This window comes from Sus scrofa, chromosome 5, assembly GCF_054392235.1.
Source record: "Sus scrofa isolate SSC_HxYL_T2T_F1_AM1 chromosome 5, Sscrofa_HxYL_maternal_Yorkshire_Landrace_v2.0, whole genome shotgun sequence".
Classification (NCBI taxonomy): domain Eukaryota; kingdom Metazoa; phylum Chordata; class Mammalia; order Artiodactyla; family Suidae; genus Sus; species Sus scrofa.
The window spans coordinates 56353608-56368707 of NC_139387.1; the positions used below are offsets into that span (position 1 = coordinate 56353608).

The 15100-nt window shown below is 37.9% G+C and overlaps 2 long non-coding RNA genes across 2 annotated transcripts in view; one reads left to right on the forward strand and one right to left on the reverse strand.

The window, feature by feature from the left end:
- The window catches only part of LOC146403381 (uncharacterized), a 479111-nt gene that overhangs the window by 379107 nt on the left and 84904 nt on the right, over positions 1–15100 (forward strand). The gene's annotated exons all lie outside the window — the stretch shown is intronic.
- On the reverse strand, positions 6808–14508 carry LOC146403382 (uncharacterized). The gene is made up of 2 exons (XR_014803755.1): positions 13270–14508; positions 6808–9842 (listed from the first exon to the last, which is right to left on the reverse strand). It is a non-coding gene; the product is annotated as an uncharacterized LOC146403382 (long non-coding RNA).

Sequence of the window (15100 nt, forward strand, 5' to 3'; positions counted from 1 at the left end):
CTGCAGGTGATAACAAAATAATCTCAATAGCATGTATTTTTCTTTTTGGCTCCATCAGCAACAACGAAATCCTAATTTGGACAACTAATATGCTTAAGTATTCTCTGAAAAGTGCTATAATATATTCAGACTGTTTAGTTGCTCCCATAAATCATTTTACTTTACAGCTTTGATCCTGCAATATGTGGACTAATGTCTGATTTATGCTCTTGGTCCTTCTTGTAGATAAGTGTTCTTGCTTAATGTTATTAAATAAGCTCAAAGCTGAATGGACCTCCTTGACTCAGGGTGTTTGAAAAAGACCTTTCCCTTTAAATTATATACCTTGCCCTTTTGGTTCATTTTGTTGTGGCCATTAATGCCTTTTAGCCCTTTAGAAAAGTATTTGTTCATTGTCATTTTCACTTGTCATACCCTAAAATCTCCTTGACTTACAACTATCATCTCTAAAAATTTGGGGGACAGTATTCAAAGAAAGTTATTTGACTACAGAATCTATTTTACTTTTATGTCCTATGAATTATCGTATTATTTAATTCTAGATAGAAGGTACTTACAAAGGACAAATCTGGTTCCACAAAAGAATCAAAAGTTGGATTTGCTTTACATTGTATGTACATGGAGCTAAAAACTAAGGGGATTGTAAATATACCCATTTGAAAACTCTAGACCACATTCCAAGAGGCATATATAGAAAGCTGTTTTGAATTATGATTATTCAATTTATTTTTCATTCCCACTGAACTTCAGCTATCTAAGGGTAAAAACTTATTCATCTTCGCCTCTCAGAAAGTAGAACAATATTCAGTACATTTGAAAAATATAATAGGAGTTCCTATTGTGGCTTAGTGGGTTAAGGTCTTGACATTGTCTCTGAGAGGATATAGGTTCGAACCCTGGCCTCACTCAGTGGGTTATGGACCCTGCATTGCTGCAAACTGTGGTATAGGTGGCAGATGCAGCTAGGATCTGGTATTGCCATGGCTGTGGCATAGGTCTCAGCTGCAACTCTCATTCAACTCGTAGCCTGGGAATGTCCATATGCCACAGGTATGGCTGTAAAAAAAGTCTATATATCTATATATAAATATGTAATATATATAATATATAATGGTAGATATAATACATAATGATTTTTAATTTCTTACTATGTGTTAGACATTAGTCTAGGTTTTTCCTCTGTGTTATATCATTCAATTTGTCATAAAAACTCTGTAAGGCAGGCCATAATATGATCTCATTTACATAAGTAGAGGAAATTAAATATCTCACTCATCATTTAATAGTAATCATAGTATACACTAAAACAATATAAATAGGTAAAAAGAGAATCCAGGTCTGATATTTTTGTACGTTATCACTAATCTCTATTTTATTGCTCCATCATTAATTTAGTTGTATTTATTTTGCCCTGGTTATCCTTGGTGAATGAAAATTGAGGTGGGATTGATTGACAGAATATTGAGCAACAGGATAAGATGATAAACCTATAAGAGTAGAGAAGAGAGAGGATCCATAATTAACTAGGCACTATCTAATTTGTGTTTTAGTGGAATCAAACCCAAATGGAAGAGTTGGGTTATAGAGTCAATGTTTAAGATGAATGTCTGGTGTCATGAATTTTTGTAAAGCCCCAGCAAGTCTTATCATGGAGGCCAATACACCATTTCTCACTAAGGTGCAATATAGCCTTTGGCATCTTATCATTCTGCTGCCTCTTCAGAGAAGCTGGGGAAGTAGATAGCTTGGGCTCAGAGCCATACACTATGAACATGTTTTTCTTTATACACTGGAATTGCCCTCACATGAAATGCTCCAACCATGAGAGACACAGGAGGTCTGAAGTCTGGAGAGCGGCACATACACCTGTCCCATTCCATGCTTACTTTGGGCTATGAGCTGAGTAGAGTGGTCTACTAGTTATGTTAATGACAAACTTTCTCCCATTTCTAGTACATTAAAATAATCAAAAGTCTCATAAGAAAAAAATGCAGGTAGGACATGAGACTGAAGTATAATGCATATATAACCATACAATTTGAAATATATCTACTTGAAGGAAATTTTATCAGTTGTAACATAAGCATTGCTTTACCTTCTGTGAAGTTTGAATTTGTATTCCACAAAACTTTGGATGGAGGGAAAGATAAAGAATGAATACAAAGGAATGATGACTGAAAGAACAGATTAGAATGGGGCCTGGTGCATACCCCATTGTGGTTAAGGGATTGAGTCTTCCAGACTGAGCCAGTTGAGATGTTGAAGGGTCTATATAGTCACTATAGGCCCTTTAACCTAAATATCATAAACTTATTATTATATATATATAATACCAATTAAGTTGATAGGCAGTTGAGACATTTAATGACCACAATAACTAGAAATCTCAGTAGAAAAATTTCCTTGGGCCACTTGTTAATATAGTTCTGAAGTTTATTTCATGAATTTGGATGGAGGATGGAGGCGGTGAGATGGTTTTAACTGAAGTCACTGGGCACTGAGGCCTCATTTGCCCTCTTATCTTTTAAAAGAGTTAAATCATTAACTCACTAAATGGACCAGGCTGCTCGGCCAGCTGTCAAGGTAATGTATCAGGGCATCTTTTCTATGGGAGGTGTTAAAAAATAAATAGTTCTCACCCTTTGGCTCCTTTGCACTTTGGTTTTCTAGGTACGGTTCATAATGAGTCCTCTATAATATTTAATGTTTATTTAGCTCATGGCTTAAATAACTTGCATTACTTATGTTTTAGATTCCTTGCTAACATTTGAGGTATTTGATTAGATTTAAGGAGCACCCTGGTACCATTTATATGTTGATAAATCATTTCTCCAAGTCATTTTTTTTCTGTATATTTTAAAGCCTGTCCATTGTTGTATTGATTTTTATTAAATTTCATTTCAGAAGGTTATGTGCTCTGAGATTATCCTCAAATTCAGTTCCTTTTTGGGGCCTGTCAGTAATGGGTATAGTGGGGAAAATACAGGTTTTGAAGTTAGGCAGATCTAGATGACAACATTAGCTGAGTGACCTTAGCAATACTACACAGTCTCTCTCATAGTTTCTCCATTTATAAAACAGAAATAATTAAACCTATTTTAGTAGGGTTTCATATAGTACAATAACTAGTACATGGGAAGTGCTAAATATCTGGCTTTTTTTCCTGTATAAAAAGTTCTTAGAAGGAAAGTAAGATAAATAAAAATTCCTAAGATATTTTAACAAGATTTTTTTTACCAAAGGGCCAAATAAATGTGGCCTACCCATATTAAAAAAAAAACTGAAGTAATTTTCAACTTTAAGCATCAGTAACTGTCATACAGAAATCTGTGTTTCTCACTTTTCCTGAAAAAGTGGATCTTCTGATAGGAGGCATCCTCATTTCTGTATCTGAACAATAGGCGGAAACTGAGTTATCAGCTGTCCTATGACAGGGCCTTTGCTGGAGGGTTAATGCAGACCCACCAGCTCGTGCCATTCAAATTGCCTCTGTAGGCCTTACATTTGGGACTTCTTCAATATTTTTTTTTCCTAATAACTCTTCATTTCATGATATTTTGACCAAAAGAAAAAAAAAAGTGGAGGTGAATAGAAATAGATATTTCATTGCTCAAATTAAAAAAATATATATCATGCTCTCTCTTGTTTTGGTGCTATTAATGAAGGTGGTCATCCTTTCCAAATTGAAAACTACCATGAATTCCCATTGTGGCTCGGCTGGTTAAGAACCCAGCATAGTGTTTGTGAGGATGCAGGTTCAATCCCTGGCCTTGCTTGGTGGGTCAAGGATCCGGTTTTGCCACAGGTTGCAGCATAAGCATTAGACCCCTAGCCTGGGAACGTCCATATGCCACAGGTGCAGCTGTAAAAAAAAAGTTTAAGAAAGAAAACTAACTAGCCTGACTGAATATTCAAAACTGAGGTGTCCATAAAGAAACTTTGCTACTGTGACTCTGAACTACATGGACACCAAGTTAATGCTGTTGATAGATTATGGTGGATTTTCAAGGTAGTGTTCAGAGTTTTCTCGCCCTTGTCTGGATGCCCTGGAATATGATACCAATGCACACCATTTGTAAAATTAAAGTGCTATGTTCATCCTTGAAACAAATGGCACAGCTCTTTAGGATAGTTTTAATCTGATGTTCTGGCAAGGATCCCTTTGGGACACACACATTAAAATATAGTCCTTGGTCAATTATAGCAGTGTATCTTTTGAATGAGAACGACTCCAGTGACTAGTTTTACAAGAGTCTGGTGACCCTGCTGAGTGTTATTAATTTTATTGTCCCGAGAGAATAATGAAAACAGGACCTATCGTTTAGCCCTCAGGCTACACTTGTACACCATTATCTATGGGAACAATATCTTAAGTATCCTGTACAGAATGTACTTAAGGGGAAGGGAGGTGAGCATAATCATACCTTTAATATAGAAACAAGCATTACATATAGACACAGTGGCATGGGCTGTAAATCCAAAATGTAGCATATGTGGAAGAGAATATTCTGGGGACAGAAACTTTAAATTATTCTGACACTCCTTGTCCCCATGATCCTCTGTTTAGGAAATCAGCATAAAGTATGACCGAATTTGACAGAATATCACATGTGCATTTTTCTAGGGTCTTATTATGATTTTTTTGAGTGTATTCTCTAGAAAGATGCAACCATGCAGTGGTTAAAAGAGGTCTTTGGAATCAGATTGCCTGTATTTGAAGTCAGGCTCCAACATTCATCAGCCAGTTATGGGAGCTTAAGCAAGTTACTTAATCTATAGATTACCTCACTTTCCTCAGCTGAAAAAAAATGGGGTAAGGGAGTTCCCGTTGTGGCTCAGAGGTAATGAACCCAACTAATATCCATGAGGTTGTAGGTTCAATTCTTGGCCTTGCTCAGTGGGTTAAGGATCCAGCATTGCCATGAGCTGTGGTGTAGGTCGCAGATGCAGCTCGGATCCTGTGTTGCTGTGGCTGTGGTGTAGGGCGGCAGCTCCAGCTCTGTTTGGACCCTAGCCTAGAAACGTCCATATTCTGTGGGTGCGGCACTAAAAACAAACAAACAAAAAACCCCCAAAAAAGCAAAAATAGTAATAATGTGTTATTGAGACGAATAGATGATCATAAACTCTTAGCCTAGAGAAAGGCCCAATAAATGCTAGTTGTTATTGTTCCTTACCTTGGTCTAAGATGTACTTCATATAAAATCCTGGCTTCGATAAAGAGGTGTTCTATGAATGCAATCTAGTCATTGAGTCTAAACAAAATTGATGAAAATAAAGCTTGCCTGGGATGTCTGATTTATTGTGAAGTACTGTAAATTTACACATCCAGAAGCAACTGTTTGCTCTGCTAGTTGACAAGTAATCATCAGAAATTAGTTGTTTGTCCAATGTTTAAAGCTGCAAATCCAGGTGCGGGGGAAAGGGACCTTCAAGATTGTTAGGGGGTATTTGTCTTTTTCTGTCTTACTTCACTTAGTATGAGGATCTCTAGTTTCATCCATGTTGCTAAAAAGCAGAAAGAGATCAGAGCAGCCTTGTTGTCAGGCAGTGGGTGCTACTGTACAGCACCGGGAACTGTGTGTGATTGGGTGCCTTTGCTGTACAACAGAAATTGAAGAAACACTGTAAATCAACTATACTGTAAATTAACTATACTTAAAAAAAAAAGTCCTAAGCCCCCCCCCCCCAAAAAAAAGATTGTTAGGAGGGATGGGGGAGTTGAAAATATGAGAAACTTAGGATAATTAAGCCCAAGATTACCATGGACTTCTACGTCTCATCTCTATTTTTTCCCCACTCCAATGCAGTATATATGATAACATCAGGGAATATGAACAGACCTCTCACTGCAATGATGATCTTGGATTTGGCAGTGAAACTTCTTGATTTAAACTTGAACTCCCTGTAGTCTATGAGCCATATACTCATTTGCACTATCTGCCCACTTACTTGCTGTGAAACTTGCTCATATCAGGGGTCTCCTTAAACCATAGCTGGCTTTTGAATGGCATTGGTACCTGGCCAATGATTTAGCTTAACACAAACTATAATGGGTTTATGTAAATTTTAAAATATGTTCTTAGTAATTTTTTTCCCACTCATCTTTAAATATTTAATCATATGTGCTTTCCACAGTAAATCTTCTCTCAATAACCCACTTTTTGTAACCCTTTTTTAACCCCAGTGTTTCACTGGCGAGTCTCATTGAGATTGGTTTTTTGTTGTTGTTGTTGTTTTTGTTTTTTTCTTTTTGCTCTTTGGGGCTGCGCTCTCTGAATGTGGAAGTTCCCAGGCTAGGGGGCTTGAGTTGGAGCTATAGCTGCCGGTCTATACCACAGCTCACAGCAATGCCAGATCCTAAACCCACTGAGTGAGGCCAGGGATCAAACCTGTGTTCTCATGGATACTAGTTGGATTCGTTTCTGCTGCACCACAATGGGAACTCCCTCATTGGGCTTGCTTTTAATGGGACCTGGCAGGTCTTGCTTTTGGAAGAGAAACCTGCTAGCTTTATGATAGAGGGCATCAGCCGGGACAGAATGTCCAGGAGGAGAGACCAGAGAGCCCAGTAACAAAGTCTGTGACATCAGGGAAGCCCTCTCCTGTGAAAGTATTTTTAAATGTTTTCAGTATAGTAAGCAGGTGATGTCACACCCATTCTTACTTTAGTTGATTTTTCTTACAGTTCTTAGGAAATTGGCCCTTCTCATGATGACTCCAGGTGTCCTTTGCCAACTATAGTGCCCTCTAGGGATGAACGGAGAGTGAATGGGAGGCATATATTAGACTGTATATGAATGTATAGTCTAAAGGTGCAAAAGACTGTGTACCTTTGTCTTCAATGGACAAGTGATGTGTTTGTTCTGCAGGAAACTGATGGTTTATCCTCCACTGTGGAAACAGAGCTTCCAAGTGCAGAGTACTGCTTCTAAGGAAATACTGTCAGCCCAAATCATCATTACACTTAAAACATTTTTTTAAATTGGAATATAGTTGACTTACAATGTCGTGTTGATTTCATGTGTACAGCAAAGTGAGTCAGTGTGTGTGTATATCTCCATTCTTTTTTTCCAGATTCTTTTCCCATATAGGTTATTACAGAATAGTGAGTAGATTTCCCTGCTATAAGTAGGTCCTTGTTGGTATTCTGTTTTTTATATAGTAGTGGATATATTAATCCCAAACTCCTAATTTATCCCCCTTCCACATTTCCTCTTTAACATATGATATCACTTATATATGGAATCTAATTTAAAAATGATACAAAAGAACTAACTTGCAAAATTGAAACAGACGAACAGATTTTGAAACCATTGTACTTTTTTGATATGTCCCAGTTTTATTTGAGTTTGGTGTGGTTTTTCCCCCTTTGTAGGGTTCTGCACTTAGAAATCACCTAATCATCAAGATTAATTGAAAGTACTACCTGGAAAACTGCTAGAAAAGTGTTCCTATTATATGAAAGATGCTAGAGAATGAAACAAAAGGGGTGCCAAGAAGACAAAGTCTGAAATGAAGAGGAGAGATATTTAATTGTTATGTAAAGTGTTTAAAGTAAAATTCTGAATATCAGTAGTGAAATTTGAGGGTATATGCATCTTCTCTTTAGTTTTTGGACAACTATGGACCATGCTTTTGAGCATTAGGTAGGGCCTGCCAGGGAATGCCTCATAATCAAGATGTAGTTCATTGTCTCTGCACAAGAACTTCCAGAAGTATGACTAGTCCAAAAATGCTGGCTGCACTGCATCCCCTGGAGGCCTTTCTGCACTTTTCTTTCTATTAATCTGTAAAAATCATTAGTAGGTTGCTTAGTGATTATTTTCTCCACTGAGTTATGTCTTCTTTTAAGACAGGAAACTTATTTATTACCTCCTTGTTTTTGTGTTGTTCTTCCTATTATCTTCCCTCCATTGTATCTGGAATAGTTATTTGGCATGATCCCGCTGAACACCCCCCAGGCTCGTTGGAAATCCTCAACTTAATGATAGTATCTGCTAGGGTTGATGAAAACAAAGCAGTTATTTGTAATTCTTTCAAAATGGTCCTCAAAAGTTGATTAATCAAAAGTTCATCTAAGAAGCCTGTCAAAACTCTGATTTCTGGGTTCCACTTCCCCAGATTCCACTTCCATTGGAGTTAGTGGCTCCTAAGCATCTGCATTTTTGCATGCTTCCCTAGTGAAATTCTGCTTTATGGATCAGTCATTTCCATAGCTGATGACAACTGGGGATATATTGCTGATACCTTCTTATTCTTAACTATGACAGAACTTTAGAATTTACAGTGGATGTTTATAAGAATACCTGAACCTCACACCCAGAAATTCAGATTTATTAGGTTTGGAGTACCGCCTAAGCAACTCTATTAAAATATTAAAGTCCCCCTCCCCCCACAGCCAAACTCCACAGGTGACTACCTTTTTTTTTTTTTTCCTGTGCGGCCAAGATTGATAACCACTGCCGTAGCCCTTAACCTCACTATGTCGTTATTTGAATACTCCTCAATGATTACCAGGTAGAAAGCTTGTAGAGGTTGCATTCCTTGTGAATAACTAACACAGGGCAGAAAAGGCCATTTTGTCCGCTGCCCCTCATTTATGCATTGATTAGGTCGCAGAATATGACAAGATGGACTTAATTGTTAGGGAAAGAGTAAATGAGACCAGTGGAGAGTTGGAAAATAGAGACCTCTTAGTTTATTTCTTAAGTGTCACATCAATCTGCCCGGTGAAGTGATTAAAGGAGAGGCTCTAAACTGCAAAGGGAACCAGGCCTTGATTTGTTCAGGGTCAGGAGCAATGGCTCGAAACCATCTTGTTTGCAGATACTCCTTTCATGTTATTAGGCTGTCAGTTGACAGACTTTGCAAGATTTATGGCTCAAAACTCAAAGTGTCCACATGTGTGTGAGAGGGTGGGATGGTGCAACGGGTGGAATCAGGTTGGATGAGGTGAAAGGAGAGGAGAGGCTGCCGTGAGCCTTCCTGAGGATGCTGGGAACTGACCTTTTTGGGGATTCCACCTCACCATCGCTCTTTCTCTGTTTGTTTTTCTCTCTCTCATCCCAGTGAACCTTATTTTTAGTTTCTGGAATTTCTGCTATAGGAAATTAAAATAGAAAGTGAGACTTCAAAGGGAAGCACCTAATTTTTATGAAAAGATTCCTAGGGTGGTTTTAATAAAGTCCTATTGAGGGTATAATAATAAAGATTTAGGATCCCTGTTCCCTGCACCTTGAGAAAACTGTACTTTCAAAGCAAAATGAACTATCCTTTATTGGACCTGTTTGCTTCTTTCTAACTTATTTGAAATTTCTGATATTTAAAATCTCACATTCTCTTCACAGTAGGGACAGTAACCTCCTGCAACTTTCTGCTTTTCCCTCAGATAATTTTCTCTTTCCTGCCAAGAGGGACCCCGCTGCTTGTTTCTGTGAAATACCCTCTGTACTGGCTTTCCTCCTTCACTTCCTCCATTCCAAACTGAAACTTTCTTTTTTTCTCTCTCTTTTAAAATTACTTAATGAATTTTATTACATTTGTAGGTGTACAACAAGTATCACAACCAAATTTTACAGCATTTCCATCCCAAACTCTCTGTGCATTCCCCCCACCCCCACCCCCACCCCCACCCCCACCCCCACCCCCACCCCCACCCCGTCCTGTCTCATTTGGAAACCATAAGTTTTTCAAGGTCTGTGAGTTAGTATCTGTTCTGCAAAGAAGTTCATTGTGTCATTTTTTTAGATTCCACTTGTAAGTGATAGATAGCATTTGATGTTGGTGTCTCATTGTCTGACTGACTTGACTTAGCATGATAGTTTCTAGGTCCATCCATGCTGCTGCAAATGCCATTATTTCTTTCCTTTTAATGGCTGAGTAATATTCCATTGTGTATATGTACCACATCTTCTTTATCCATTCCTCTGTTGATGGATGTTTAGGTTGTGCTGGAGAGGGTGTGGAGAAAAAGGAACCCCATTACACTGTTGGTGGGAATATAAACTGGTGCAGCCACTATGGAAAACAGTATGGAGATTCCTCAGAAAACTAAAGATAGGATTACCATTTGATCCAGCAATCCCACTCCTGGGCATCTATTCAAAGAAAACCATGATGTTAAAAGACGCATATACTCCAGTGTTCATTGCAGCGCTATACACAATAGCCAAGATATGAAGACAACCCAATTGCAACGCTCTTAAAGGAAAAGTTACCATGTTACTCACCTGCTTGAAATCCTTCTGTGGTTCTCCAGACTATATTAAATCCAAATTTAGAGAAACATACACGGCATGTTTAGGGCTTAAACTTCCGACCTCCATGCTTGTTTTCAGGTGTGCTCTCACGCACACATACACACACAAACACACATACAACACACACACACACAAACACACTCACACAGTTCTTAAGCCATAATGTATTATTGTCATTCCTCAAATGCCATGTTCTCATATTCTTCCATATCTATCCACATCCCCTTTTTTTTTCTTAGATGTGGCTTCTCTCTAGTAGACCTTATAAATGCCTGTCCTAACCTCAAGACTCTAGTTAAAGACCTCTTTCTCTGTAGACATGGAAACTTTCCTCCTCCATCAGCACATATTGCCTTATACACTGTATAAGTACACTGTGCATAGGCTACTGCTCATTACACAGTTTTAGTGCATTGTATGGTTGTGTCACCCAGAGATGGCATTTGAAGGCAAGTTTGAGGGCTTACTTATTTTTTCTCCATTGCCTCATAAAATGCTGGGCAAAGAGTAATCAGATCTTTAAACATTTTCTGTTGGCTGGAGTACCCCTGTGGCTTATCAGTTAAGGATTGACATTGTCATTGCTGTGGCTTGGGTTACTGCTGTGGTGTGGGTTTGATCCCTGGCCTGGGAACTTCCACATGCCTTGGGTGCAGCCAAAAAATGTAACTGTCTATTGGCTGACTAAATTAAAAAAAAAAAAAAACACTAAAACTAGGGCTAGGAATTGCCCAAATATATGTTTTAGAGGCAGAGGAAAAGGCTTACAGGCAAAATATATGGTGAATAAGCTATCAAGTTTGAATTTTGTCCTGTCTCTAATTTAGTCATCAGACTTAGCAAGGATCACTGTATTCGGGAATGCCATTGGACCTAACAGAGTTGAAAATGGTGCTTTGGTAGGGTAGCTATTTGCCAAGGCCCATCTCATTGTTCTGGTGGTTCAGAGGGAGGGGTGATTATCCCCAAATTGTACACAAATTCATAGGTTGTAGATGAAGTAGCGTTGGTGCGGTGACTTGGCAAAGGCTTCTCATTAGAGGCATCTCAACATGCTGTGTCCCCTGAATTCAGAGCATTACTTTGGCTAATAGATTAACTTCATGATTGAAAGCCACATTTCACTATTTTTGATAATTGGGAAGAGTATTTTGTGCCATAGGTATTCATAATGTGATTGATAATTTATGAATAAAAATAAACCTCATGGAGATATTTTGTTTAAATGCAAAGTAGTACAAATCTTCATTGATTTTTGCCTTTTATTGCTTATAATCAAATGTGTACATATGTGAGGAGACAGGGTGTACTATGGGCTAAGAAATGACACCAGAAAAATGACACATGACAGAGGTCTCAAAAGCAAATTTTACATCTACCTCTCCTACTGCTATGTATTGCTGAAGGTTATAAAAACAGATTTTTCTTACCTGGGAAAGCAGAGTGACTGCAGCCCTTTCTCCTGGCTTCTTTCTACCTGAGAATGTCTCTCACACATGTTCCCAAATATGGCGCCTGGCTCTCTGTGGTGTTTGCCCTGTTTCTCCTCTTTCTCTCTGACTAGGGCAGAAATGTCACCTCCCACCTTATGATCTCCTTGCAATAGGGCACTGGTTCCCTCTCCTTGCACTGGTGCTACCTGCCGTTTCATGGGCTGCAAAGGAGAGCTGCCTTGCGTTTTTAGTGTTCCCCATGAATTTTGTGTAATAGACCTTTTATTTCATTTGTGTCTTTTTCTTTCCCCAGGACTCTGACATGAGCCTCTGAGAGAAATTGTGGGGTCAGAAAACAATCTTAAGTCATATAACCTGCTGTACTTAAAAGTGCCACTCTCCTGTGAAACTAACCTATTGTCCTTAGACTTAGTTTATGAGCCCCTGTTACTGTTTTCTCCCAGGATACTCTTTGTGGTTCAGGCAAATAAACACCTGATGGGCACAGTCTCTCTGCCCTCCAGACAGCTGGATATGTATTGAATTTGGGCATCCCTGGGACTGTGGAGTTGAGAGTGGCTTAGGTCAGTCAGATCTCTGACTTGCTATCTATCTATAGTGACAGGTATATAGACAAAGGACTAGAAGACCCCCAAAGTCCTTAAAGGGAATAATTTGCCCAAGGCTACTGTTATGCAGAATCACATCTGGCACTTTAGTCTAGATCTTTCTAACTCCGGAGTCCTAAACTTTTAATATTTCTCATTTCTGGTCCATCTTTAGATCTTTCTAACTCTGGAGTCCTAAACTTTTAATCTTTCTCATTTCTGGTCCATCTTTAACCTACTCTGAACACAGTAGAGTAGGTATAAAATAAATATTTACATCAGCACCAAACCCACTGTGTGGCAAGATGAAAACACTGTGAACACAATACACATGTGACACTATTGTATCCAAGTCTATTTAAAAATATCACTTATTAAAAACTATTTCTGAGGAACTGATTTTTTTCATTTTTTTTCATTTTTTTATTACTCAAATGAATTTATCAAATCTGTAGTTGTATAATGATCATAACAATCTGATTTCACAGGATTTTCATCCCACAGCCCAAGCACATCCCTCCACCTCCCAAACTGTCTCCTCCAGAGACCATAAGTTTTTCAATGTCTGTGAGTCAGCATCTGTTCTGCAAAGAAGTTCCGTCTGTCCTTTTTTCAGATTCCACATGTCAGTGAAAGCATTTGATGTTGGTGTCTCATTGTATGGCTGACTTCACTTAGCATGATAGTTTCTAGGTCCATCCATGTTGCTAAAAATGCTGGTATTTCGTTCTTTTTGATGGCTGAGTAATATTCCATTGTGCATATGTATCACATCTTCTGGATCCACTCCTCTGTCGATGGACATTTAGGTTGTTTCCATGTCTTGACTATTGCAAATAGTGCTGCAATGAACATCGGAGTACATGTGTCTTTGCGAGTCATGGTTTTCTCTGGATAGATGCCCAGGAGTGGGATTGCTGGATCAAATGGGAGTTCTATTTTTAGTTTTCTGAGGAATCTCCATACTGCTTTCCATGAGGAACTGATTTTGAGTAAGAATTTTCTATAAAATCTTGAAAAAATTTTTTGGCTGTACCTGCAGCATGCAAAAGTTTCCAGGCCAGGGATCGAACCCATGCCACAGTAGCAGTCTGAACCACAGCAGTGATGATGCCAGATCCTTACTTAACCTGCTAGGCCACCAGGGAACTCCCCAAAGCTTGATTTTTTAAGACACAAAATAACCCAGAGTCTTTATGGTCTGCCTTAGAGCTGATGATGATTTCTGACAATAATTATTTGCAGTAATTTTTTTTTTTCCCTAGAGACTTTAAAAAAAACTCACAAAGTTTTCTATGAGATGTTTCTTTTAGGTGTATACATTTAAAAAAATACAATTTATAGGTCAGTGCCTTATTTTTTTTAGGTGAGACTATAGAAAAATTGGGAACATCGTATCATAATAAAAATGACTTTTATTTACTTGGGAAGGACTTTTTAGTCGTGAGGGATCCTTTCTTTTTATGTGCTTGTTACTGTTCACTATAAGAATTATTTTATTCCGTTGGAAAATTCAGTTTACTGTTTGGAAAGCAGCTGATCTGTCTACATGGGAAATGCTACAATATATTCAAAAGCTGCACATACTCCCTGTTCTTTTTCCTTGGAAATTCAGGGTACAGTAACGCTGTTTATTTGCTGTTATTCACAATAGTGATAGCATACTAGGCTCTGCATAGAATAATATATACGGATACATTTGCATCCATATACATAAATACATACATAAGAATGAGTCCCTCATACCTATAGGCACATTCCGGCCCGCCCATCTTTTCATAGATATATAAGATTTTCCTTCCACCCTGGGAGTTTGATTTACACAATGATAGGACTTCTTTTATACTTGCTAATTCTATTCTCTATTATATTCCAAAAGGAATCATATTATCTGCCTTGTCCGATTTGCTTCTGTGTCTCATTAAAGTGGCCTGCTGTGAAGCTAATTTTTCTTGTTCACTTTATTGATATTTTGGGAGAGGGAGATTTTTTTCCAAGCAGTTCCTGCTTTAGTATAGGGTTGTAGTAGCTGTCAAAAGAAGGCTTTAAAAACCATCGTCTAAAATAAATCAAAAATAAAAGCAGCTTATTTTAGTATCTCTATTGAAATCTAAATTACAGGTCATTGATCTTTTTCCCCACTTCCTTGCAATTATTTTTATTGAATTTTTAAAAGTAAGACAATGCAGTGTATTAAAAAAAAAAGCAAATAAACCTCCATGATAAGAATAGTACCAAATGGTTTTTAAATCGCAACAGCACACATTTTACAGGAGAAAAGCTTAATAAAACCTAGCCTTGTTTTTATTTACTACAATAGAAAATAAAGCGTGGCAGTGATTAGGTTAGTACAATTATGAATCAATCTGAAGTCTCACCGTGGAGGGACATGGTTTAATTTTAAAAAGCTCAATTATTCTTGTCAGGTCAACTACTTTTTATATATCTATATTGATATAGCTATAGCTATATAATATGATATATAAATAATATACAAATATGTGCATCATTATAATATATAATACGTATAAATATATAATTATATATGCACATTGGAATATATTTTAAAACAATAATCTTTATATATGTATAATGATATATTTTAAATAATACATAGCAAGGCCACAAACAGAAAGAGATGTTTTCTAAGCATCTGTTGCTTGCCTAGGAGATGGAAGTCTGGTGCTTTGCCTTAGAAGCAGGTGAGAGCATGCAAGGCAGGACTGCCTGGTTTTGATCCCTGGCTCCACTCCTTCCCTTCATCTTTCTGAGCCTCAGTTGGTCCTTCTGCAGACTA